Source organism: Petaurus breviceps, unplaced genomic scaffold (assembly GCF_028583685.1).
Source record: "Petaurus breviceps papuanus isolate PSGF00001 unplaced genomic scaffold, PetGlider_PUasm1.0 186, whole genome shotgun sequence".
Lineage (NCBI taxonomy): Eukaryota > Metazoa > Chordata > Mammalia > Diprotodontia > Petauridae > Petaurus > Petaurus breviceps.
The window spans coordinates 25,983,226-26,009,079 of NW_027185798.1; the positions used below are offsets into that span (position 1 = coordinate 25,983,226).

The 25,854-nt window shown below is 40.8% G+C and overlaps 1 protein-coding gene across 1 annotated transcript in view; it reads right to left on the minus strand.

Moving 5' to 3' along the window:
• ASIC2 (acid sensing ion channel subunit 2) overlaps window positions 1-25,854 on the minus strand; it is a 370,223-nt gene that overhangs the window by 271,679 nt on the left and 72,690 nt on the right. The window lies entirely within an intron of this gene.

Consider the following 25,854-nt stretch of genomic DNA (forward strand, 5'->3'; position numbering starts at 1 on the left):
CCACCCATCCATCCATCCATCCATCCATCCATCCATCCATCCATCCATCCATCCATCCATCCATCTATCCATCCATCCAATCTACCTACCCATTTATCTCTATCTATAATTCACCTTTATCTATTTTTATCATCTATTTACCCATCTATCCGTTTATCTACCACCTAGCTCTATATCACATCTTTATCTCTATCATTTACCTCTATCTATTGATATCTATGTCTAATCTATAACAATCCATATATTCATATATACAAATCTATATGCCTAAGAGATATTTGTTCTCTGTCTCTCTCTGTCTCTTTCTGTCTCTATCTCTGTCTCTCTGTCTCTCTCTACTAGGCCCCAGGACCTTCGCGGTTCTCTAGATGAATCTGGCACAGGCTGTTTTCCATCAAATCATATTTCTTTAAAAGAAGTGATATTCCTAGGGCATAAAGACAAAGAAGAATTAGATCATGGAAATGGTCTACATAATATCCCTGAACTTCATAAGCATATTTGTATTTACATCAGGGAGCAAAATGCAGAAAAAGACTTTATTTTCTTTCATTTGGGTGTGTGCCTAGAGTCCTAATTTGGGCTTACTGAAGCCAATAAATGGATCTAGAAAGAAGGATAGACATAAACACAACTCAAGACTATACTGATTGGAAACATTACCCAATATTCCATCTTTCATCTTGATCCATTGAGTTAAAATAAAAACAAAGTTACAGAATATGGCAACAATGTTTATCAAGTTCTTTGGATGGGTCAGGGAATAGAAGAATTGCCCATGTGAACCATGTGTTTTAAGGCCTTGTCATTTTTGATAAACACAACTAAGTGGAATCTGATCTAACTTGTTTCCTGGGAACTGCCTCAGATAGAACCGAATTAAATATTTTTTTCCCTGTGTGTTCAAGGAATTCTATTCCCCTCCACTTTATTTCATAAACACTTATTAAATGCCTACTGGATACAAAATATGCAATTCTGTGCTCGGTCCCAGGGATGCAAAGATAAAAAAGACTTGCTTCCCTTAAGGAGTTGACATTTTACTTGTGGGAAACCCCACATATCCAGAGAGTGAAGTAAAAGATTATTAATTTTTTGGGAGGGCAATTGGGGCTAAGTGACTTGCCCAAGGTCACACAGCTAGTTTTTGTGTTAAGTGTCTGAGGGTCAGATTTGAACTCAGGTCCTCCTGACTCCAGGGCCAGTGCTCTATTCACTGTGCCATCTAGCTGCCCCTAGTAAAAGATTATTTGAAGATGGAAGAGAGCACTTTTGCAATTCAGGAGTCTGGGAAGGCTTCACATAGGAAGTGAATTGGAACTTTAAGGAATTAATGATTCTAGAAAACAGAAGTAAGGAAAGAAGAGTTCATTCCAGGTATGGGCACAGGCAAAGAGATAGGAGATAGAATGCCAAAATCAAAGAGTAGCTAATAGGACAATTTGGCTAAGATAGAGAATATATGAAAGAGAGTAATATGAAACAAATCTGTTGAGGTAGATTGGAAGGAGATTTTTTTGGGGAAGGAAGGAACTTTAAATGACAGGCTGTGGAGTCTGTATTTTATTCTAGGAGCAATAGGGAGCCACTGAAGATTTTGAGCAGGAAGTATCTGTGCTTTGTGAAGATTTTTTTGGTAGTTCTGTTAGATATAGATCAGAGAGGAGAGATTATTGAAAGGGGGAAGCACATTCTATGTGGCAGGCACTGTGCTGAATAGTTTGTAAACATTATTTCAGTTGAAGGAAGGGTAATAACAGTGCTCTGATCTTACACTTGGCATTTATTCTTCCCAATTTCAATTCTTTTGATTTAGCTTTTATTAACAGGGAATTATGTATCAATGACTCAGAACTGGGAGGAGCCCAGCCCTCTAATCTCCCTATCCCATTTTATAGATGAGAAAGTTGACGTACGAATGCACAAGTCTTCCTAGTTAGGAAGTAGAAAAGCCAGGATTTGAGTGCAGATTTCTTGGGACAGAAAGCCAGTGCTCTTTCCATTGTGCTATTGCTACCTACTTACAGAGGAGCCACTTACAAACCTCCACCAACTGGAAATAAATAAAAAACAAAGACAATTTGCCTCTGAAATAATTTTAAAGTCAAACAGACGATAGTATCCACTTTCCCCAAATGTGATTTAACAAACAACCTCCCAGGACTAGAGAATCCCAGAACCTCAGCATTGGAAGGGACCCTGGACAGCACCATGGACAGCACCCTGTCCAGCCTATACCTGAACAAGATGCTGGCTTGTGGTTGTCCAGTTTTTGCTGGGCTTACTGAAACCAATTTGCTCAAAAACCCACAGTGAGAGAGAGTTCACCACATCCTCAGGCAACCATTTCACTTTCAGACAGCACTAAGGGATAGAAAACTTTTCCTGAGGCCTAGCCTGAATTTGCTTTTTTTTTTTTTTGCAACTTCAAAAAACTAATGCTTTCTAAGGCAAAATAAACCCTAGTTTCTCTTAGGAGAAAGCCCTTAGAAGCTTCCCAATCGATGGGGCACAAGGAAAGGAGATGTGGTTGAGAATAACATGTAGCTATGGCCCATTGCACTGATAAAGAGTACCCAAATGTTGGGTCAGATGTTGAGCATTTAAATCCAGGAAAACCCTACCAGAAAATCACTGTGGCTCTGTGAAGACTGGCATTCTCCCCTCTGTTCCATATTAATTATAATGCATCCCCTTTCCTTGCCTTGAATTATTTATGAGGCCAATGTATAAAATATGAAGATGATGGGTAATCTCCAGCTGTGGCCCCCGAATGGGCCAGGAAGCACTGCAGCTGCTTCTAAGAAAAACTCACGAGTTATGGAAGTGTGGAGGAGCAGAGAGAAGGGAGGCAGATGTGAAAGGAGTCCTTCAGTCAGAGGGTGGGGCCAGGGCGTGGAAGAGTCATGTGTAGCAGCATTCTGCCTGTGGATAATGACAACATTTGAGGCCAAAGGCCTAGTTCCACAAGTAAGCAGTGGCTATAAAGTCAAGGATGAGATATCTCTTGAAAGGTGACATTTCAGAAGGTCTTTCTTCTCCTAGAAATCTTGGAGAGGAGGGCATATTACCAACTACCCTAGATAGATGAAACATCGGTCTGCTTGAAGGCAGGGGGATGGATCTAATGATCTCTCTCAAGGGTTCATTCCAATCTACAGTCCTCAGTGTGAGCTTGTGAGATAAGTACCCCTGATCCCTCGAATGGCTAGCGTCCATACTGTCTTCTACAATCATAGGTTTGAAGATGGGTGGATCTTAGAGGTCATATAATCCAAACCCCTCATTTAGAAACATGAAGTAATTGTCTCAGAGAGATTAAGTGATTTTCCTAAGGTTAGAGAAATGTAAGTACTTCTTGCTTCCTCTCAGAAATGAGTTTTGTAGGACAGGAGCCACAGGCATTTGAGGTGGTTGGAAAGGGATGGCTCAGTCTTTTTTTCCTCCAAGTGATATTGTTACAGAAAAGCAAAATGAACAGTACATTGGATTGAGACTAGGTAGCTCCCCCTTTAAAAAAACTGTACTAATTCAATATCTCTTACATTATGATTACAATGTATTTTACATATGTTGTCTCATGCGATTGTCACAATCCTATGAGCAGCAGGTAGGTGATGTATTACTTTCCTTCTTTTACAGATGGGGAAATTGAGGCTCAGAGAGCTTGCAGAGTTGCAGAATCAACCACATCAATAACAAAACCAACAGAGATCATGTGATTATCTCAATAGATGCACAAAAAGTCTTTGACAAAATACAACACCTATTCCTATTAAAAACACAAGGGACCATAGGAATAAATGGAACTTTACTTAAAATGATAAGTAGTATCTCTCTAAAACCATCAGCAAGCATCATCTGTAATGGAGATAAGCTAGAAGTCTTCCTAATAAGATCAAAGGTGAAGCAAAGATGCCCATTATCACCACTATTATTCAATATCACACTAGAAATGCTAGCTATAGCAATAAGAGAAGAAAAATAAATGGAAGGAATTAGAATAGGCAAAGAGAAAACAAAACTATCACTCTTTGCAGATGATATGATGGTATACCTAGAGAATAGTAGAGATTCAACAAATCAAATTCAAATAACTAACAACTTTAGCAAAATTTCAGGACAGGAAATAAACCCACATAAATCATTGGCATTTCTGCATATACCTACACAGTACTGCAGTAAGAGATAGAGAAATTCCTTAAAGATTATTGACAATATAAAATACTTGGGAGTCTACCTGCCAAGATAAACCCTGGAAATATATGAACAAGTTTACAAAACACTTTTCATACAAACAGAATCAGATCTAAACAACTGGAAAAATACCATTTGCTCATGGGTAGGCCAAATCAATATAATAAAAATAACAATTCTATTTAAATTTAAATTTAATCTACTGATTGAGTACCATACCAATCAAACTACCAAAAAGTTATTTAACAGAGCTAGAAAAAGATTATAACAAAATTCATCTGGAAGAACAAAAGGCCAACAATATCAAAGGAACCAAAAAAAATGTGAATGAAGGTGCTGAGTCAAGACCTCAAACTGATACTAAGCAGTAATCATCAAAAAAAAATATCGTATTAGCTAAAAGTAATAGAATAGTGGATCAGTGGAATTGATTAGGTACACAATACATGGTAGTAAATGACCATAATAATTTAGTGTTTGATAAACCCAAAGATTTAAGTTTTGGGGACAAGAACTCACTATTTGACAAAAACTGCTGGGAAGGCTGGAAAACATTATGGTAGAAACTAGGTATAGACCAATATCTCACACCATATACCAAGATAAGGTCAAAATAGGTACATGATTAATACATAAAGGGTGATACCATAAACAAACTAGGAGAGCATGGAATAGTTTAGCTGTCAGATCCATGGATAAAGAAAGAATTTAGGACCCATCAAGAGATTGAGAACATTGCAAAATGTAAATGGATAATTTTGATTACATTAAATTAAAAGGGTTTTGCACAAACAAAACCAATGGAACAAAAATTAGAAGGAAAGTAGAAAACAGGGATTTTTTTATAGTATCTCTGAAAAAGGTTTCATTTCTCAAATATATAGAGTATGGAGTCAAATTTATAAGGACACAAGTCATTCTCCAATTGATAAATGGTCAAAGGATATGAACAGACAGTGTTCAGATGAAGAAATCAAAACTATCTATAGTCATGTAAAAAATTCTCAAAATCACTACTGATTAGAGAATGTAAATTAAAATAATTCTAAGGTACCATCTAATACCTATCAGAGTGTTTAATATAATGGGAAAGGAACATTATAAACGTTGGAGGGAAGGTGGGAAAATTGTGACTTTAATACATTGTAGGTGGAGTTGTGAACGGATCCAACCATTCTGGATAGCAATTTTGAATTATGCCTGAAGAGTTATGAAACTGTGCATACCCTCTGATTCAGTAATACCACTGCTAGGTCTGTATCCCAAAGAGACAAAAACAAGAAGAAAAAAAACCCCATATGTACAAAAATATTTATAATAGTTCTTTTTCTCGTGGTAAAGAATTGGAAATTGAGGAGATGCCCATCAACAGGGGAATGGCTTAACAAGTTGTGGTATATGATTCTAATCAAGTATTATTGTGCTAAAAGAAATGATAAGCAGGATGGTTTCAGAAAAACCTAAAAAGACTCACATGAACAGTTGCAGAATGATTTGAGCAGAACCAGGAAAACATTGTAGATGGTAACAACAATATTGTACAATGAACAACTGTGAATGATTATTCTAAGTGATACAATGATCCAAGACAATCCCAAAGGACACATGATGAAAATGTTATACAGCTCTGGAGAAAGAACTGATGGAATCTGAGTGCACTGTCATCTCATCATTTTATAAACCAAAATGATTGGAGAAGGCAAATGACTTCCCAAAAGACATATGGGTAATAAGAGGGAGAAGCAGGATATCAACTCAGATCCCCTCAATCTTTATCTACTGCTCATGTCACAGCAACACACTGCTCCCTTCCTTGAGAACTGAAGTTGGGCTTGCATTTACATGACTTCACCATTAAAAATCAAATATCTGGAAAACACAAGAATTCATTACATTGCTTCTGATTGTGCTATCATTTCATTCAATTAACCACTTGTTAAGCACCTAATAAAAAGTATGCCAGGTGTCAAAAGAGAAGACATTTACTAAGGCAGGTCAAACACTTTTGTATTTGAATGTAATGGTTCCTAGCACACATAGTGGGTCTTTATGACTTTAGGGACTAGAATTCAGAAGGAAGAAGAAAGGGGGAAAAAGATTGAGGGAGGTGGAAAGAAGAATGTAATGTTGGAAGAGGGAAAGGGAGAAAGAAAAGAGGAGAAGTAAGAGTCAGAGAAGGGGATGAGAGAATAAGGAAATAAGAGAGAGGGGGGGATGCGGGATTAGTGCCTATGCAGGAGAGAAAGAAAAGAAAATTAAAAAAAAGAAAAAGAGAGAGAAGAGACACAAAGAATAGAAAGACAAATAGGGTAGAAAGAAGAGAGAAAAAAGTAGAAATAAAGAGGAGAAAAATGGAGAAGAAGAGGGCTATATTAGTTTTCTCCAGGCCTCTGGACATACCTCCCTGTCTCAGAATGCTCATCTACAAAATGGGGAAATAAATGTTAAGCCACTTACTTTACAGAGCTTCTCTGACCCCAATAACTGGAATGATTCTAAAGCACTTTGCCTAATTGTTACAAAAATGTTAAGTAATAACATGATTCCCCCTAGGGCAACTGGAATCCTGCCTTCCCAGGCATAGGCCCATCCCTTTTGGGTGGTGTGATGGCCCAGCTCATTCACTGGTCCCAAGGCACATGACCCAGACAGCAGTTACAGTAATCGAGAATGATGCCAATTGTGTCTGGGATTTCTGAGAGCTCCCCAGATGAGAATGCAAGGTGCTGATGATCCCACAGAACCAGCCAGTGGAGATTCTGCCTGTTGCCAGACCCAATATCCAACTATTCTCACACACGCATTCTGGACCACATTGACTACAGCTCTTATCCCAACCAACTGTTCTCAGTCCTGGAAGATTAATAATCTAAGGAAAGTGGGCCAGGACTTCTGAGTAAACCTGCTCATTGTCATTGGAGGGTGCCTAGATAGAAGAGCCAAAGAATTCCTTTTCCCCCAGTTTCTATTCAGCACCTTCTGGTTCACCATCTTATACTTAGGAATCATTTTTGTCGTGGTCATTGCAATCATCATGGTCGATTTCCTGCTATCTCATGACAAATGTGTGACTTTAGCTCTTTGGGATGGTATGAAATGAAGAGGGCATTGGCACACACAAATGTGGGTGTTCGTGTCTAAACCTATGATCTTATGATTACACCCTGTGCTCATGTGTTAAGATACCTCTACCCTTCAGAAATGAGGTAGTGACTTAGTCAAATTCAGAGATGGTTTTGGTCTGAACTTACACTAATCATCTAGCCCAATTCTCTCATTTTACAGATGAGAAAACAGACCAGGGGAGGTGAATGGACTTGGCCAAGGTCACCTAGGGAGTGTGTGGCAGAACTAGCATGAATTTCTCTGAACTGTTAGTTCCATTCTCTATAAAATGAAGAAATTAGACTAGATGGTCTCTATGGTCCCTTAGTGTTTCTAAAATTTGATGAGACAGCTGGGGGGGGGCACATTTAGGGGATGTTTTGCCAGGAATGAGAGAAAGTTGAAGCTCAGGACTAGCCTGTCTAATGTAGGACATCTGTTCACCTCACTTTCCTCCCTGCCCAGATGTGACACAGGCTGTTGCCATAAAAGTTTGATACACTTGGACTCCCTCTGCAATCAGATTATTCAATTTCCCAAGTGGGATGCTGGACTGTGCTCTTCTCCTGACTGATAAATGACCAGAAACCTCCACAGAGCCCTTTGCTGGCAGCCCGATGCTCCCAAAATGATGGTGGCGGTAGCAGCGGCTGTGCCTGCCAGCCCCTGTATGGAAGCTGTGGGTGGAATTAACTAAATATGCATCAGATCTCCCACTTTGCAGGGGATGGGAGCTACTCCAGAAGAACTATCCATCCTTGGCCTAAGCCGACATCCACTGACAGTTTATATATTTCCCTGGCTAAAGAGGAGGTGACATTTAGCTGGTGTCCTCTCACTCCAGCTCCCCCAAACTCCCTGATCAAATAGGCAAGAGAGGAAAGGGAACAATCTCCTGCTGCTCCTTTCATCTCGTCAATGTTTTCTGTCTCTGACAATTGACTTCCCAATGGACACCTGCATTACAGGCATGCCCCGCTTTAAGAAGACAAGTGGTTATGAAAAACTGAGCAGAAACAGCTACATTTTGGATGTAGATTGCCTGCATCATGAAAAGATTCTTTGCTTTGTGGATGGATTCACCTCAGGGCCTTTTTTCCCATTTGAAAGATACCATTTGGAAAAATATGACTTAATGATGCAACATTCCCAGGAACATGTTTTTCATAGGTTTGGCAGAAATAAAGTTATGCATTAGTGATGGCATCCACATTGTTGGCATTTCATTATCATGGTACTGTGCTCTTCTGTCCCAAATAATTGTAATTCACAGATTAGAGATCTAGACCCAGAGGAGGATTAAGTTCTCATCCAATTCAACTCTCTCATCTAGATGGTGCGATGGATGGAGCAAAGGGCCTGGAATAAGGAAACTCATCTTCCTGAGTTCAAATCTGATCTCAGATACTTACTAACTGTGTGATCCTGGGCAAGTCACTTAACCATGTTTGCCTCAGTTTCCTCATCTGTCAAATTAGTTGGAGAAGGAAATAGCAATCTACTTCAGTATCTCTGCCAGAAAAACCCAAAATGGGATCACAAAGAGTCAGACTTGACTGAAATAACTGAATGACAATCCAACCCTCTCTTTTTATAGATTAGCAAAATGAGATTCATAAATGAAATAGTGGCTTACCCAAAGCCACCACTTTTATTTTTGTTTTAATTGGGTCAGGTCCTACAGTTCCATCTTCATAAGGTAAGTAGTACCATGAAAAGGGGGCAGGATTTGGAGTCAGAGGACCTGAGTTCAAATCCTCATTCTGCCACTTATTACTGATGTTCCACCTTGGGTGGCTCACTCCATTTCTATGGGCTTGTTCCTTCATCTGAAAAATGAGGGAGTCAGATTAGATGGCCTCTGAGGTCCCTTCTATTCTCAATTGCTGATCTTTCCAGCGTGACAATCCCTTCTACTGTTGTAACTCTCAGATAAGTTATAGTCTTCAAGAGTTGCATGGGTCCACTGAGAGATGACGTGGACTGTCCATGGGCATATAGTATGTGTCTGAGTTTAGATTTGAATCTAGGTCTTCCTGATTCCAAAGCTAGCGATTTATTCATCCCTCCACATTGCTTCTCCTTTCATTTCCATTGCATCATAAAGCTTACAAAGCACGTTCCTCACAAAAGCTCTGTGAATCAGGGCAAGTATCATTTTCCCCATTTTCCAGGTGAGGAAACTGAGGCATCAATCCTGCTTTGTCCCTTTTACCTATCATCACTGTCAACTTCTAACTTCAAAGACTTATAGTTCTCCTTGCCCTCAAACCCTATCTTTTTTCTTCTAGGTGAAATCACTTCCATATGGCTACCTTTACAAAGGTGACTGGCTAAAATGTGGGTTTAATGAGGAAAGAGACTCCTCCTGCCAACTCTGAGTCATTCTGACTCTGAAACTCACTTCTCAAAAACAGAAAATGCCAAGCTTTTCCAAAGATGGATTTTTCACTTCCTAACATTTTCCATGTCAAAGATTCATGCCCTTTATCACTGAGCTGCTCCATTAGGTATCCCCAAGAAATTTCCAAATCTCCACATTTTCAGAAAGGGCATGGCAAGAGCAACCAAGTTGTAGTGCCTCAAGAAACATCTTTGTAGAATAGAAAGAACCCTGGACTGATGCTTGGAAGACCTAGGCTCATGTCTTCAATGGGTTCAAATACTCTACTCTGGTATGAACTAATGCAAAGTGAATTGAGCAGAACCAGGAAAACATTGTACACAGTATCAACAACACTGTGTGATGATCAGCTATGATGACAGCTATTCTCAGCCACACAGGGGTCCAAGACAAATACAAAGAACTCATGAAGGAAAACGTTATCCATATCCAGAAAAAGAACTGATGAATTCTGAATGTAAATCCAAGTATATTTTTTCACTTACTTTATTTTTTAATGGTGCTTTTTCCTTTTGATCTGTTTCTTCTTTCACAACTGTGACTAATACGGAAATATGTTTTACATGACAGCACATGTACAACTTATATCAAATTGCCTACCATTTTCAGAAGAGAAGAGGGGAGGGAGGGAGAAAAATTTGGAATGCAAAATCTTGTAAAATAACGAATGCTAAAAATTGTCTTGACATGCAATTGGGAAAAATACTGTTAAAATATCCTACTCTGTTATTTACTAACTCTGTAACTTTGGGTAAGTCACACTCTTTTCTCTGGGGCCTCAGATTCATCATTTGAAAAAAAAGCGGGAGGGGGGGAGTGGGAGAACAGGGTTTGATTTGTCAACCTCTAAGGCATCTTTCACTTTTCATTCCTACCATCCTCTGAGACCTGGCTCTGTGACTTACATCTGTGTGACCTTGGGCAAATCACTTCCTTTCTCTGAGGCCTCAGTTTCTCACTATGTAAATGAGGAGGCTGGATGAGGTGACCTTTAAAGTTCATCCCAGCACTAAAAGTCTATGAGTCTTTGATCTCAGAAGCTCAGAGTTATGAGCTAACTTAAATTCCCAATCATTTCCCTCCTCTTGTGATAACTCTCTTCTATACCCAAACTCCTTGAGCCAGTATGGTACAGCAGGAAGGAGGTTAAAGTTGGAGTCTTAGGCTTGAGTTTGAATCTTGTCTTTGATGCTTACTGTCTATTTATTTTTGGGAAAATTTCTTCAACTCTCTTAGCCTAAGATTCCTCACCTAGAAAATGAAGTCATTGAACTATGACATCTTAGTTCCTTTCTTACTTTACAGCTATGATCATATTTTTTCTCAAAGAGTCCAGGATGGGGATGTGGAAAGGTCCCTGGTTCTTTTCCAACCAGCAATAACTACTTGGATTTTTGTTTTTGTTTTTTTGGTCGAATGAAGAAGGCAGCCAACTTCCCTCACATACTTATGTCATCTTTGGCTTGAATTTCACTCCCTGACTGGATTGACATATGCATGAAGGAGTTTCAGAATTTCTCCAACAAAATGACACTTTAGGGCACTGAACTGAAAAAAGAAATGTTTATGTAGCATCACACACACACACATACGATGCTAGAATTCAAGTAGGCATGAACAGTCACTCAGGCAGATTCTTAGTAAGGACCCTCACACACTTTTCTGACTCTTGTCCTAGAAAAGGGACAGCTAATTCAAAGAGTCACAAACTCTGGGTAGGTGTGTCACACTTTATGCAAAAACTAAGATCCATAGAATCATAGATTTAAGGCCAGAAGGGGATTTCAAGCCACATTTAGATACTGCTTTGAGGTTTCCTAAATATTTTACATATCCCTTACAACAACCTTGGGGGGTAAGTGACATTATTATTATCATCCTCATTTTACAGATAAGAAAACTGAGATATAAAGAATATAGGTGACTTGCCCTGGGTCACATAGCTAATAGGGGCTTAAAGCAGGATTAGAACACCAGTCTTCCTGTCTCCAAGTCCAACCCCTCTTCATTTTAGGAGGAAACTGAAGCCCAGAAAAGTTAAGTGACTTGTCTAAGGTCACACAGCTTGGAGTTAGGGATAGGATGGTCTTTGGATTCCACGTCCAACATTTTTTCCCTGAACCACACAACCTCTGAGTAATTTGTAAAGCCCACTTCTTCTTGCTGTGATATCTTGTGTAAATGTGATACAAAAGGGCAGTCCCAGCATTTTAAGTTTCTCATATTACAAAGTAGGAAACTGAGTCCCAAGAGCAGGGACAGAAAGGAGAACTTGCTCATGATCATACAATTTGCCAGTCACAACTGAGTTGGCACACAAACGCAGGTCCCCAAAGAAACAACTCCTATATTCTTTTCTTTATATTGGGAAAGTCCAGTAATCAGGACAATTGCCAAGACACACTAGTAAACCATGATTAATCCTTTGCTCTTCTGTAACAATCTTGAATCCTCGGTTTATGCTAAAGCATAGCTCTTAGTGGAAGTGGTGGTTGGGGAGCCATGGAGCGAGGGGAATGATGTTCCAGAAGAGCCATCAATCTCAACTTTCTCTCTATCTTCAAAAACTGTTTCTATTAGTTCTCCTAAAGTGACTCCACTCACCTTATCTCATTTGATCCCCTTAGACAGGCAGAGCAGGTTATCAATGTGTACAGTTTGCAAAGGAGGAAATTGGAGCTCCAGGAAATTAAGTAAAGGAAGCAAGGTATTCAAGGTTACCCTAATAATGAAACTAGGTCTTAAACACCATGTTTTCCAATCTTGTAGCCCCATGTTTTTTCCACTCATTAAATGTCCTTTTTGTCATTTACTTTTTTTAGCCTGGAAAATTATGCAAACATAATTCTTGTTAATCTGAACACATGATCTAATTGTCTTGGATTCTTCACTCTTTAAGGGTGCCCTACCAAATCCTTTTGTAAAGCAAACAATTATTTTGTAAAGTGAATCAACAAAATCCATTTTATTTGCTTAAGGAGGAAGGAGGAGATTTGAAGTCAGGAAGACCTGTGTTTGAATCCTGCCAGACGCACACTCAAATCCCTTATCCTCCATTTGCCTCAGTCTACTCAACTGGAAAATGGGGGTTATAATAGCACCTACTTCCCATGCAGGCTGGTGTGTGGTATCAAAAATATAGTGCTGGGGGGCGGCCAGGTAGCACAGCGAGTAAGAGCACCGGCTCCAGTGTTGGGATGACCTGGAGATCGAGTCCCGGGCTCAGACACTTAGCACCCACCCAGAAACACCTGGCCGTGTAACCTTGAGCAAGTTACTTAACCCCAATTGCTTAGGGGCGGCCAGGTGGCTCAGTGAATAAGAGCACCGGCTCCAGTGTTGGGATGGCCTGGATAAAATCCGGGCTCAGATACTCAGCACCACACCCAGAAATAACTGGCCGTGTAACCTTGAGCAAGTTACTTAACCCCCATTGTTTAAAAAAACAAAACAAAAAAAAAATATATATATATATATAGTGCTGGGAAGTCTCCTATATTAGTCGATCATCAAATGAGATAATATTTGTAAAGCAGTTAGCATAGTATTTGACACATAGTAGGTGTTTAATAAATGCATGTTCCCTTCCAATCAACTTCTTCATTGGGCAGGTGAGAAAACTAAGGTCGCTAATGGTTAAATGACTTTCCCAAGGTCCCATAGGCAATGAGGAGAGGAGCCAGGATTCCAGCTCTGATTTGCTTTTTGTTCTTTCTTCTGCCCAGTGCTGTGTCCCATTGTGACCTCTGTGGTAAAGAGCAGATGAGATAACAATGTATGCACGGCATGATATGGTGCATGGTCCCAAAGTGCTATTTAAATGGGATGAATAATAATAAAAATGAAAAGTTTGGATTTGTGAGCATTGAGTTTTCCTAAAGGGGGGGGGGCATTCCTATAGTTCAGCCTTCCATATATGGAAAACTAGGTCAGGTCCACCTGTCTGCAGTCGTCAGCATAAATCAGTAACCAGGAAATCAAATCCATCACCCACAAGGATGCAGGCACATGGTCACGCTGACTTCTCCGAGGCTGAAATGGAATGGAATCAATGCTACCAGGGAGTGTTTTTTATTGCAACAACCCAAATGCCCGGAGCGTTTTTGTTCTTTGAAGTTATCAGCTTTTTAAAGGAAAGGTGAAGTTCGTAAAAAGCCAGAGATGTTATACAACCACACAATCCATCTTTTATGAGGTTTGATGTAGTCTGAATATCTCCCAGTAATTTCCCCCAAAATGAGGCCACAAGAGGCGGTCAGCTCTGATTAAGGTTCTTCCTTCACAGGAAGAAATGAGGCTGATCCAGAGTCCCAGGCCTTTTGGAGCTTAGAGTCGAAAAGAGATGCGCCAGCATACAGAAACACACGTTGCATCTGCTTTATTTCATGTGAAAATGCACAGGAAGGAACAAAACAAAGCAACTTTGGGGCCCTGGCTCCTCTGCTTCCATATTCCCAGGCCTGATGAAGCTGGGTAAAGAAGAGAAACTATCCACTGTCGATAGATAGGTAGATGGATAGATAGATAGACAGACAGACAGAAAGATAGAGATGGAAGGATAGATAGGACAGACAGACACAGACAGATAGAGAGATAACTAGATGGATGGATGGTCAGAAAGACACAGACAGACAGCTAGATAGAGATGGAATGATAGGAGAGACAGACAGACACACAAACAGATGGATGGTCAGACAATCACAGACAGACAAATAGACAAATATAGATGGACAGATGGATGTATTTAGATAAATAGATAAATGAATGGATAGATCAATGCTAGACTGGCAGAATAAAGATTTGAACTCAAGTCCTCTGACTCCAACGGGGGTGGGAAGGGTACATCTTCATACAACTTGTGTTAGGTGAACAAAAGCCAAAATCTGGGTGTGAGGCATGGTGCTGTCAGCATCCTTGACTGGAAAAGGGTGATGGTGGGGACTCCAGTCTGGAATTTCCATCTCAGAGCATTAGAGTTGGAGTCAGACTCAGTTTCCCCCTTTGTTCAATGTGAGAAACAATAGCAAATCCCACACAGGGTTGCTGTGAAGATAAAATAGCATAGGCCAAGTGCTTCACAACTCTTAAAGCAATATATTAATGTTAGCTATTATTCCATTCCTTCTTCAGCTCTCATAGCAACCTTCTGTCTGCTCAGATAATCACCATTTTTCAGATTTCACTATCAGAGTAGGACAGAAATATCACAACTGCACATCCACGTTGTAAGAAGATGCATCCATTCTGAAAGACTTTCTGGTCCCTGAGGTCAGGAGTGACACACATGGGCAGATGGATACCACACAGACATTTGGCATGGAAATGTAATAGTTCATTAGCAAGCCTCATGGCATTATGGAAAAAATACTTGATTGAGAGTCAAGAGACCTCTTTTTTAGACCTATTATTTAGAGGTTGGAAGGGACTTTAAAGTTCATCAGAATGATCCTTTTTGTTTTACAGATAAAGAAACTGAAGTCCAAAGATGTTAAATGACTTGACCAGGGTCACACAGTTAATACTTGTCAGAGGCAAGATTTGAACTGAGGTCTTCCTGACTAGTCATGTGACTTTGTCCTTTCTGCTCCAATTTCCTCATTGATAGACAACTTCAAAGGTCTCTTCCAGTCTAATATTGGTGAGGTCACATGAACACATGTCCAGATTTTTTCTCAAGGAAGAGGGCAGTGTGTTGCTGTGATATGATCAGTAGATAAAAATTAAGTGGATCTAAGTTCAAATCCTACTTTTCTCTCTTATTATTTATATGTCTTTAGGTAAGTCATTCACCTCCTCTGGCCATTTTGGTCTATAAAATAATGAGGTTACACTAGATAAATCAAAGTATCCTTTCTAGTTCAAAATCTTATGACCTACTCTATGTTTAACATCTAAATACTTCTTTCAGAGGATAAAGCACCATCCCTATAGTATAGGTGGGGTACATGGAGGTACTGGGAATTCAGTTAAATAAGATCAAGAGCCTTGAGTAGCTTACACCTGGACAGTGACTGAGACAGAAATAAAAATTCTTGGTCCTTAAGAACCTCATTTGAATCAATGCTAGTAATCACTTCTTGAGTCCTCAGCATGTGCCTAGTCCTGTGCACATCACCACAGAGGATACCAAAAAAGCAGTAGCTATGGCCCCAGCCTCCCCCAGTGGTCTGATTCCATTCAAGCCAATTTAATAAACATTGAAATGACCATGTGGAGAACTGAAAAGAATGCTGGATTAGGAGCTAGATTCTAATTCTGGTCTCCCATTCAACGACCTGTATGATTTTCGTTAACTTTCTCAACTTTCCTGGAGCTCAGTTTCCTCATCTGTAAAATGAAGGAAATGGACAAGATGAGAGGTCCATCCTGGCCCTAAATCCATGGTCCTACAATGTACAAGATGTTGGGCTAAGCACTGGGTACATGAAATCAATCAATCAACAACTCTGCTAAGCACCAAGGATACAAAAAGAGGCAACAAGCAAACAAGTTTGTTTGCCTCCGACAAGTATTAGCTGTGTGGCCCTGGTCAAGTCATTTTACATCTATGGGATTCAGTTTCTTTATCTGGGGACTGTACTGATGACCTTTAAGGTTTCTTCCAACCTCTAAGTAACAGGTCTTAAACAAACAAAACAGAAACCCTGCCCTCAAGGAGCTTACTGGAATGGAATTGGGTCATATGTCTGGGAAAAATGTGTCAACAATCCTAAGGTACTCTTTTATAAACTCTTAGTTCTGTATTAATTAACAGAGGCAGAGAATGAAGTTTGGTGGTGAAGAGAGTTACCACAGAGACCCTAAATGAGTTCTCCATTTGCAAAGAATTAGAATGCAATGCAACAAATTAGGGAGACAGAACTTTCGAGCTCGGAGGGGTCTTAAACATTCTCTAGTACAATTCCCCTTATTTTATGGAGGAAAAGAAAACCCACTAAGGTCCAATAAGAGAAAGTGACTTTGCCCAAGGTCACATAGCTTAGAGACAGAACAGGCTCCCAACTAAGTTGCTAGACTCTTCTTGTTTTACTTTAACGTGAAAATTTTACTGAATCTAGTTCAGTACTTCCCTGCAGCATTCCCAGGATGAAGTAGGTGCTCAAGGTCATTGTCACAATCATCAGCTCAGACCGTTCTATAATAGGGTAGAAATAACTACGAATGCCAGGGTGTGGCTCTGACACTTGCTAGCTGTGTGATTCCAGGTGAGACGTTTAACCTCTCTGTGCCACTAACCTCATGAGGTTGTTGGGATGAAAGCACTTGGTCAACCTAAAAGTACTGAATAAATATGGATTATTATTATTGTCAATAGTTCAGGGGCATAGGGGCGGCCAGGTGGCTCAGCCAGTAAGAGCACCGGCTCCAGTGTCGGGATGACCTGGGGATCAAATCCAGGCTCAGATACTTAGCACCACATCCAGAAATAATTGGCTGTGTAACCTTGAGCAAGTTACTTAACCCCGATTGCTTTAAAAAAATAGTTCAGGGGCATTCCAGTGGATGTCCAATCATCATCATCTCCCAGACCATCAATACCTGCCCATTCTGTGGGCAACTCTTGGCCATGGCTGTCCCCTATAAAAATCTGCCAGAGAGAGTACATCTTCTGTAAGTCAGGGACTTTCCTCTTCACCTTTTGACATACTGTGAATACCAAAAAACAGAACACATGGGCTCTCTGTTGATTATGTGGCCAGTCCATCTCCATCTTTTCTTCTACACATACATTTTTATGGGACGGTAGCATGGCAGGTGGTCTTAAAGCATGAAGATCTGGATTCAAGTCCTGCCTTTGATACATATCGTTTGTGTGGCACAGGACATGCCTCATAGTGCTCCAAGCACTCTGTCCTTCTATGAACTGTGGAGAAGGTGCCGGTCTCCATTGGTAGAGGGAGTTCCCTATGCCAGGGAGATCACAGGTCCAGTTCCTATTCCTACTTAGCCCTGGATCATCTGGATCAATGTCTATTGGACATTTCAAACTGGATGTCCCAGAGATATTTCAAACTCCATGTCTAAAACTGAACTCATCATCTCTCTTCCCCCAAACCCCTTTCCTTATCTAAATCTCTATTTCTGTCACAGGCACCACTGCCCTTCCGGTGTCTCACATTCATAATCTCAGCATCATCCTGGACTTCTCAACTCTCACTCACCCCAGGCATACAATCAGTTGCCTAATCTTGCTGTTTCTATGTCTCTCACATCCAACATCTTCTCTCTGCTCATACAGCCACCACTGTAGCTGAAGCCCTCATCCCCTCTCACTTAGATAATTGCAATGGTCTCCCCATTGGTCCCCCTGCCTCAATTCACTTACAGCTTCAGTCCTTACTGCCTATTGCTGCTGAAGTGCAGATATGAATATGTGACTCCCCTACCTCAACCAACTCAGGTGATTTCCACTGGTCTTTAAGATAAAATACAAGCTCCTCTGTTTAGATTTGAAAGCCCTTCACAGTCTGTCTCCTGCAACTCTTTCCAACCTAACTAGATATCATACCCTTTCATGAACTCTACGATCCAGCCCAATTGGCCTTATTTCTTTTCCTCATTCAAGAAACATCTTCCATATTTTCCCCCATGACTGGATTGGCACTCTCTCCTTACATCTGCCTCACAGAGTTCTCTTTTAAGATGTAGCTCAGGCTCTATTTTCTGAATAAAGCCAAAGACTAGAGTTCTCCCTCTGAAATGACCTTGTATTTAACGACTTTGGTGAACATACCATTTGTTATTCTCAAGCTACACTAAGATATGTTCTCATGTGAAAACAATGAAGAGGATGGTTTTCAAGGAAGCTATATATGAACTGATCCAAAGTGAAGTAAGAAGAAAAAGGAGAATAGCTTCTATAACAATAACAGAATTGTAAAGGCAAACAACTCTGAAGAACTGGAGAACTCTGAATAGAGCTGGTCATTGACTTCCAGGTCCTCCTCCTTTCTCCATGACATGGTAGCTTCTCTGCCTTTGAGGTTCATGCTATTTATATCTATCATCCAATCACAATACTAGTAGAGGCTGTCTATAGACCCCAAAGTCACTCCCCTGCCTTCTTCAATGAGTTTGATACCAGGCTTAAAATTTTCCTCTCCTCACCAACTCCTGCCCTCATAACAGGGGATACATACATATGAATCTTCCTCAAATACCCTAACCACTCAGTTTCTCAACCTACTCATCTCCCATGAGCTATTCTTCCACCCCAGGTCAGACACACACAAAAGCAATCATACCCTTGATGTTGCTCTCACCCACAAAAGTAACCCTTCCATGCTTAAGAATTCTGAAATCACTTTATTTGACCATGATCTATTTCACCTCTCCCTCTGCCTTCTATTACATAACCCTACTCTTCACCCACCTCATGACCTCCAATCCCCTGGCCCTTCAATTTTCTCCCAGGTCATCTCCCCTGCACCTGCTACTCTCTCCTCTCATCCCTCTGTTGACTCCTTGGTGAAACAATTCAACTCTACACCCTCCTCCTCTCTTAAATCCCTAGCTTCCTTATCATACTTCCAATTACACCCAGCCAAGCCTCAGCCCTGGATCATTCCCATCATTTGTCACTTTCATGACTACATACTAGCAGCTGAAGGAAGGTTGAGAAAAATCATGCAATCATTTTGGCTGGGTCCACTACAAATTTATATTATACAAACTCAACTGGGCCCTTGTGCTGCTAGGCAATCCTACTGTGCCTCCCACTCTCCACAGCGGCTCTTCTTAACCTTCTCCTCCCTCCTCAAAGCTCCCATGGCTCTTTCTCTCCCAATTCTCTCAGCTGAGAACCTCACCTCAGATATTACAGAAAAAAATGGAGGCCATTTGCTCTGAGCTCCCCCTTCTCTGCTCATTCTCCTCTCCTATCACTCAGATACTTTTTGCCACTTTATCCTCCTTCATCCCTGTCTCACATGATGAAGTGGACTCACTCCTTACTAAGGCCACCCCTCTGCTTGCTCAAATGATCTCATTCCACCCAGTCTTCTCCAACAGATTACCCCCTCTGTCATCCTTACTGTGTATGCAAAAAGGGAAATTGAGATACTATTCAGTCCTTTGCATTAAATCATGGAAGCAATATAACCTGAAAGTTGTGGTCCACAACAGCCTCTGTATTCCTAAATACTCCAATTTTGCAGTTAGTATTGATCAGACTAACCAGGTAATTCATTATTCCACTTCCACTTTCTTCTACAGAGATAATGCACAGATTGGTTTAAACAGACTCATACCTTGAGAACAAGTGTTCTCAAGAAGGACAATACATATGTAGTATTTGTCATAGGATTTTCTTTTTCTTTTCCATTCAAAAGGTGGTGCAGTGGATAGAGCCATCGGTCTGAGAGTCAGGAAAACGAGTTCAAATCTGGCCTCTGATACTTATGAGGTATGTGACTCTGAGCAAGTCACTTCACCCTGTTCGCCTCAGTTTCCTCATCTGCCAAATGAGCTGGAGAAGGCAATGGGAAACCACTCTGTATCTTTGCTAAGAAAACCCCAAATGGGATCATGAAAAGTCTGACATGACCAAAACAACCGAACAACCACAGAGAATAAAAGCATGAACTTGGAGATAAATACTTCTCAAGGTCCCTTCCAACTCCAGCATTCCAAGGCTTATTGGGAAGATTTGGAGCCAGAGGTCCTAGACTCCCTTCCTATTTCTACCTCTTATTGCCTGGGTAATATTGGCAATTCATTCTCTCTGAGAGCCTTAGACTCAGCAAATGTTTGCTGTGAAAATAAACTGTAATGAGGCCAGCCAATATCAGTTAAACATCATTAGACTGAGAAGAGAAGTAAGGGAGACAGTGCGGTCCAACGGAAAGAACTTGATTTACAATTAGAGGACCTCAGATCAAGTCACAGCTCTGCCCTTTGTTGCCTGGTGACCTTGGACAAATCATTGGCTTCCCTTGGCCTCAGTTTCCTCATCTGTAAAATTAAAGGAGATTGGACTACATGGCTTCTAAGGTACCATCTAGCCCTAATTTTTTTTTAAAGCAATCGGGGTTAAGGAACTTGCTTAAGGTTACATGGCCAGTTATTTCTGGGTGTGGTGCTAAGTATCTGAGCCTGGATTTGAACCCCAGGTCATCCTGACACTGGAGCCTGTGCTCTTACTCGCTGTCCTACCTGGCTGCCCCTAAGCAACTGGGGTTAAGTAACTTGCTCAAGGTTACACGGCCAGGTATTTCTGGGTGGGTGCTAAGTATCTGAGCCCGGATTCGATCCACAAGTCATCCCAACAGTGGAGCCGGTGCTCTTACTCGCTATGCTACCTGGCCGCCCCCGTCTAGCCCTAATTCTATGCTTCTATGATCAACACATACCCAGTCTAGCAGGAGCATCTTTGAGAGCAATAAGCAATTTGACAAAGAATTGCCCTATGGATCCTAGGAGATCCCCAGCCATTTAAGGTGCCTCTGGCTCTCTAGAATGCATGCCCTGGCCACCCTTAATGGAGCAATTTATCAACTGTGATGAAAGAGACCTAAACTCCTGGGACAAGGTCAGTCAACTCTCGCTTCTGATCTAGTGAAGGAAAAGGAAGGCAACCATAGCAATAGCTCACCTGCCCCAGGAATTCAGAATTTCCCTAAGGGTTCAAGTTTCAGAGGAGAGAAATAAGGATGTAGAAACAGCCCAGAGGTAGAGAAAGAGCACTGCTCCAGAGCTGAAAACCTAAGATCCAATCTTGCTGTGAGAACTTGGCCAAGGTACTGGGCCTCCCTAGACCACAGATTTGCTTGTTGTCAAAGGGGGTAGCAGAGGTAAATGAGGCAACTTCTAAGGTCCCTTTGAGTGCAGGCATTCTTTGACATGTGGAATGGAGAGAGCTTGATTTGTAGTTAGAGGTTCTGCATTCGAATCCCAGTTCATCTATTTCCTACGCCTATAATCTTAACCATGTTTTACCTCTGTGGGCTTTAAATTCCCCATCTATAAAATAATAGAGTTGGAACAGATGCCCTCTAAGGATCCTTTTCAATTCTAAGTCTTTGACCTTATCGTTCTAATTATCAATTAACTACACAGATTTTAAAACCACCCAAGGAACCCCTGTGTTGCAGGCGGTCTTCTCTCTGCTGGAGGACGATTCATTTTGCTGGTAATGAAGGGCAAATGGGCCCTTCTTGACATTTTACTTTGGAGCTTGGAATTTCAGCTCGTGCAATTAGTAAAGTTCCTCCATGTACACATCTGACAAATACCGAAAGGGATCTGACTCTTCCACCCGATGGCAAGGGTGTACAGAAGCAGTTCATCCTAACAGAAGTCCTGACTAAGGAGATGAATACATGGGGAAAGCCTAGGTAAGCCCAGGCATTCTCCCAGGGAGTAAGACCCCTTTCCTCTCTACTGCCTTCCCATTCCTCCTTCTGAGTCTTTACTGCCCTGCTGTCTTGGGGCAAGAGGTGGGGGGAGGGGGAAGGAGGGTTGGGGAGTGTCACAAAGTTCATATGATTGAAATAACTCAAATAACAGAGGTAGATAGGTGGCACAGTAGATAGGAAATTGGATCTGGAGTTGGGAAGAACTGAATTCAAATCTTGCCTCTGATATTTACTAGCTATGTGACTCTGGGCAAGTCACTTAACTGTTGACTGCCTCAGTTACCTCCTCTGTAAAATAAGGATAATAATACCATATAATATCATATAATATAATGTAATATAATATAATATATAATAACAATAATTATAATAATAGCAATAACCCTCTCAAGGTTATTGTGATACTATTACTACTACTACTAGTACTGATCTGCTATTATTACTGTAGCTAACATTTACATGGTGCTCACTATGTGCTGTGCCAAGAGCTTTATAATTGTTATCTCATTTGATCATCAAAACAAGTGAGGCACTTGGAAAGTGGTCACTCATATTACTCCCATTTTGCAGAGGAGGAAACTGAGGTAAACAAAGGTAAGTGACTTGCCTAGAGTGAAACAGTTAATAAGTCTTTTAGGCTAGTCTTCCCAACTCTGGGCCCAGCACTCTATCCAGGTGCACTGTACCACTTAGCTGCCCCTAATGAAAAAAAAAAAGAGATAATCTGCTTTGTGTACTTTAAAGCACTGCAAAATGATGACTATCATTATTGTTAATATAGGTAACATAATTGAATTTGTCATTGAGTTTGAACTTTTAAAGGAAAAAGGAGAAACCAAGAGACAGAGAGAATTTAGATACAGACACGTACCTCAAAAGGCAGGTGTGGAGACTCACAGGGACACAGAATCAGAGTCATACAGACTCGGAGACAGGTCTGCAGGCTAAATCAGCTAAACAACCCCCGAGTGCAAGAAATCAGCACTGCAGGGGACTAATGAACCAGTGGAGCAAACCCATTATCTCCCTTACCTGGTACTGTGAAACATTTTGGATTATAGAGATCCAGAAGGGAAATGGGATCTATTAGAGAGGAAGGCAGTTTGTTGCCTTCTAAAAATGAAAGAGCTGTCTGAAGATTTGGGGTATAAATCTGTTCTGTATTTTCTTTTGTCAAGTTAAGTAAAACCTGTCCTATATCCAATACTTTGTTAGCCTGAGTGTTTTCAGGGCTGATAATGACCTTTAAAAGGATAAGTGAATGTTTCCAGAGGACAAACAAACACAGAGACATTTGGACTATAGAGATCCAGAAGGAAAATGGGACCTATTAGAGAGAAAGGCAGTTTGTTGGCCTCTAAAAATGGAAGAGAGATGTCTGAAGATTTGGGGTATAAACCTGGTCTGTATTTTTTGTCAAGTTAAGTAAAACCTGTCCTTTATTCAATACTTTGTAAGCCTAAGAGTTTGCAAGGTTGTTAATGACCTTTAAAAGGATAATCTAATGTTCTCAGGGGAAACTCTAGTTGAGGGCAAATAAAAACAGAGATTATTACTGAGAGGCTTCTAAGCATGGGTGAAACTGATCTCCTATGTCAGGAGTCCATGGGCTACACTGATCTCCACCAAAGCTTGACTTTAAGAAAGAATGAGGTTTAAAGCCAAATGGATAAATTACCATACTGCCTTAGAAGTGGCATTTACTTTGAGCCAGAGCTAAAATTTCTAGAAGAAAAGAGTAAAGCTCATATTCTATGGCCTAGAGATTGTTTGGAAGTTGAAATTCAATAAAGCATAAAGAGATCTCAAGAATACATTAATGCTAAAAGACAGCCAATCACATAGGTAAAAACAGATGTGTTTTTCTAGTTTGCTCTGCATTTCTCTGACAGCGATGACACTTGTTCCGGTATATCATACTTTGAAAGGAACACAGCCAACTGAGTTTTCAAAATGGGCAATGGGGAGAGGCATTTCAAAATCTATTTTCAGCAGCATGGCACAATGCGGGGGGGGGAACCACAGAACCAAGAGTCAGGAGACTTGAGTTCTGGTCCTGGTTCTAACAGTTACTGGCTGTCTGCTTCTTGGCTATGCTTCACTTATCATAAGTAGAACTGGGATAAATAGTTCATAGACTTAGAAGTGGAAGGATCCCTAAGGGCTGAGTTCCAACTTGCTCATTTTATAAAGGACAGAACTGAAGCCCAGAGAGGTTACATGAAGTCACACAGGTAGTAAATGGTAGAGTTGGACTTCAATTCAGGTCCTTTGGATCTCAAGCCAGTGCTCACTGCATTATATTCTGTAGGACCGTAGGATCACAGATTTAGAGTTGGAAGGGAATTTGGAGCTTATTTCGTCTGACTCCTTTATTTTATAGATGGGGAAACTGAAGCCCTTAGAAGTTAAGTGACTTGCCCAAATTCCTACAGGTAGTAAGATACAGATCTGTGATTTGAACTCAGGTCCTTTGACTCTAAATCCAGTACTCTTTTTATTGCTTCCTCCAAAAGAGACCTCATTAAAGAGAAAACTGCACCCGTGTATAGCCTGTCCATATTATAGCTCATATATGTATAATGACTTAAGTTTTACACAGTGATTTGCTCACAACGAGCCATGAGCTAGTTAACCATCACCATTTTGTAGATGGGAACTGAGGCACAGAGTGGTGAAGTGATTTGCCCAGATTCACAAAATAAGCATCAGAATTAGGAACTGGGTCCAGCGTTCTCTCTAGGTATCCAGGCCTCAGCCAATGAGGCAACAGAAAACTTCATAGGGACTCAGTAGATCTGGCAAACCATCTGTACTATCTTAACAAGCAAACTAAATGCCTTGTTTAAAAGGGGACAATCAGCTGAAGAGGGCAGAATAAAGGCTTCACAGATGGTGTTAGAAAATGGGCCTGGGGAGAGGAGGAGGAAGAACCCTGGGAATGTTTTCTGTAGACAACCATTTGCATCCTCTTAACCCTTGGATGTGGAAAAAAACAGGAGGAGGTGGGGACAGACTCTAGGAGGGAGAGCAGGTGGCACCAGCAAGAGCAGGGTGGAGTGTAGCCAACATAAGGGCCAGGCCCTCATAGTATGGGGCTTGGACATGGCATATGTCTGCTGTCTGTGAACCAGGCTCAGTAAGTCCAGAGAGCTCATCCCTAGGCTGTGGCCAGCAGTAGTTCTTTAAGATAGTCTATTAAGGGGGAAGGAAGGGAAGAATCATTTATTAAACACCTACTATGTGCCGGTCACTGCACTAAGAATGTTACAATGATCTCATTTGGTCTCCACAAAAACCCTGAGAGGTAGCGGCTACTATTATTATCCCCATTTTAAAGTTGTGGAAACTGAGGCAGACGCATTAACAGCTTATCCCAGAGTCCCACAGCTCGTCAGTGTCTGAAGCTGGATTTGAAATCAGGTCAGCACTCTTTCCCACTGCCCCACCTAGCTAATAAGTCACAGAGGGGCTGTACACAGTACCCCCACTGATTTGATTTGTCTAATCAGTTCAATGAGGATATTAAATACCCAGTAAGCACTTAATAAATTATCTATCTTTTATCTATGGATCTACCTATTATCTATCTACCTATCATCTACTGTGTCTGTCATCAACCTATGTACCCATTACATAGCTATGTGTCTATCACCAAACTACCTATCATTTATCTGTGTCTGTCTATCATTTATCTATGTGTCTATCATTTGTCTGCCTATGATCTATCCTTTATTCTGTAGTATATCTATTACCATCTGCCTATCTGTTATTCATACACGTGTCTATCAT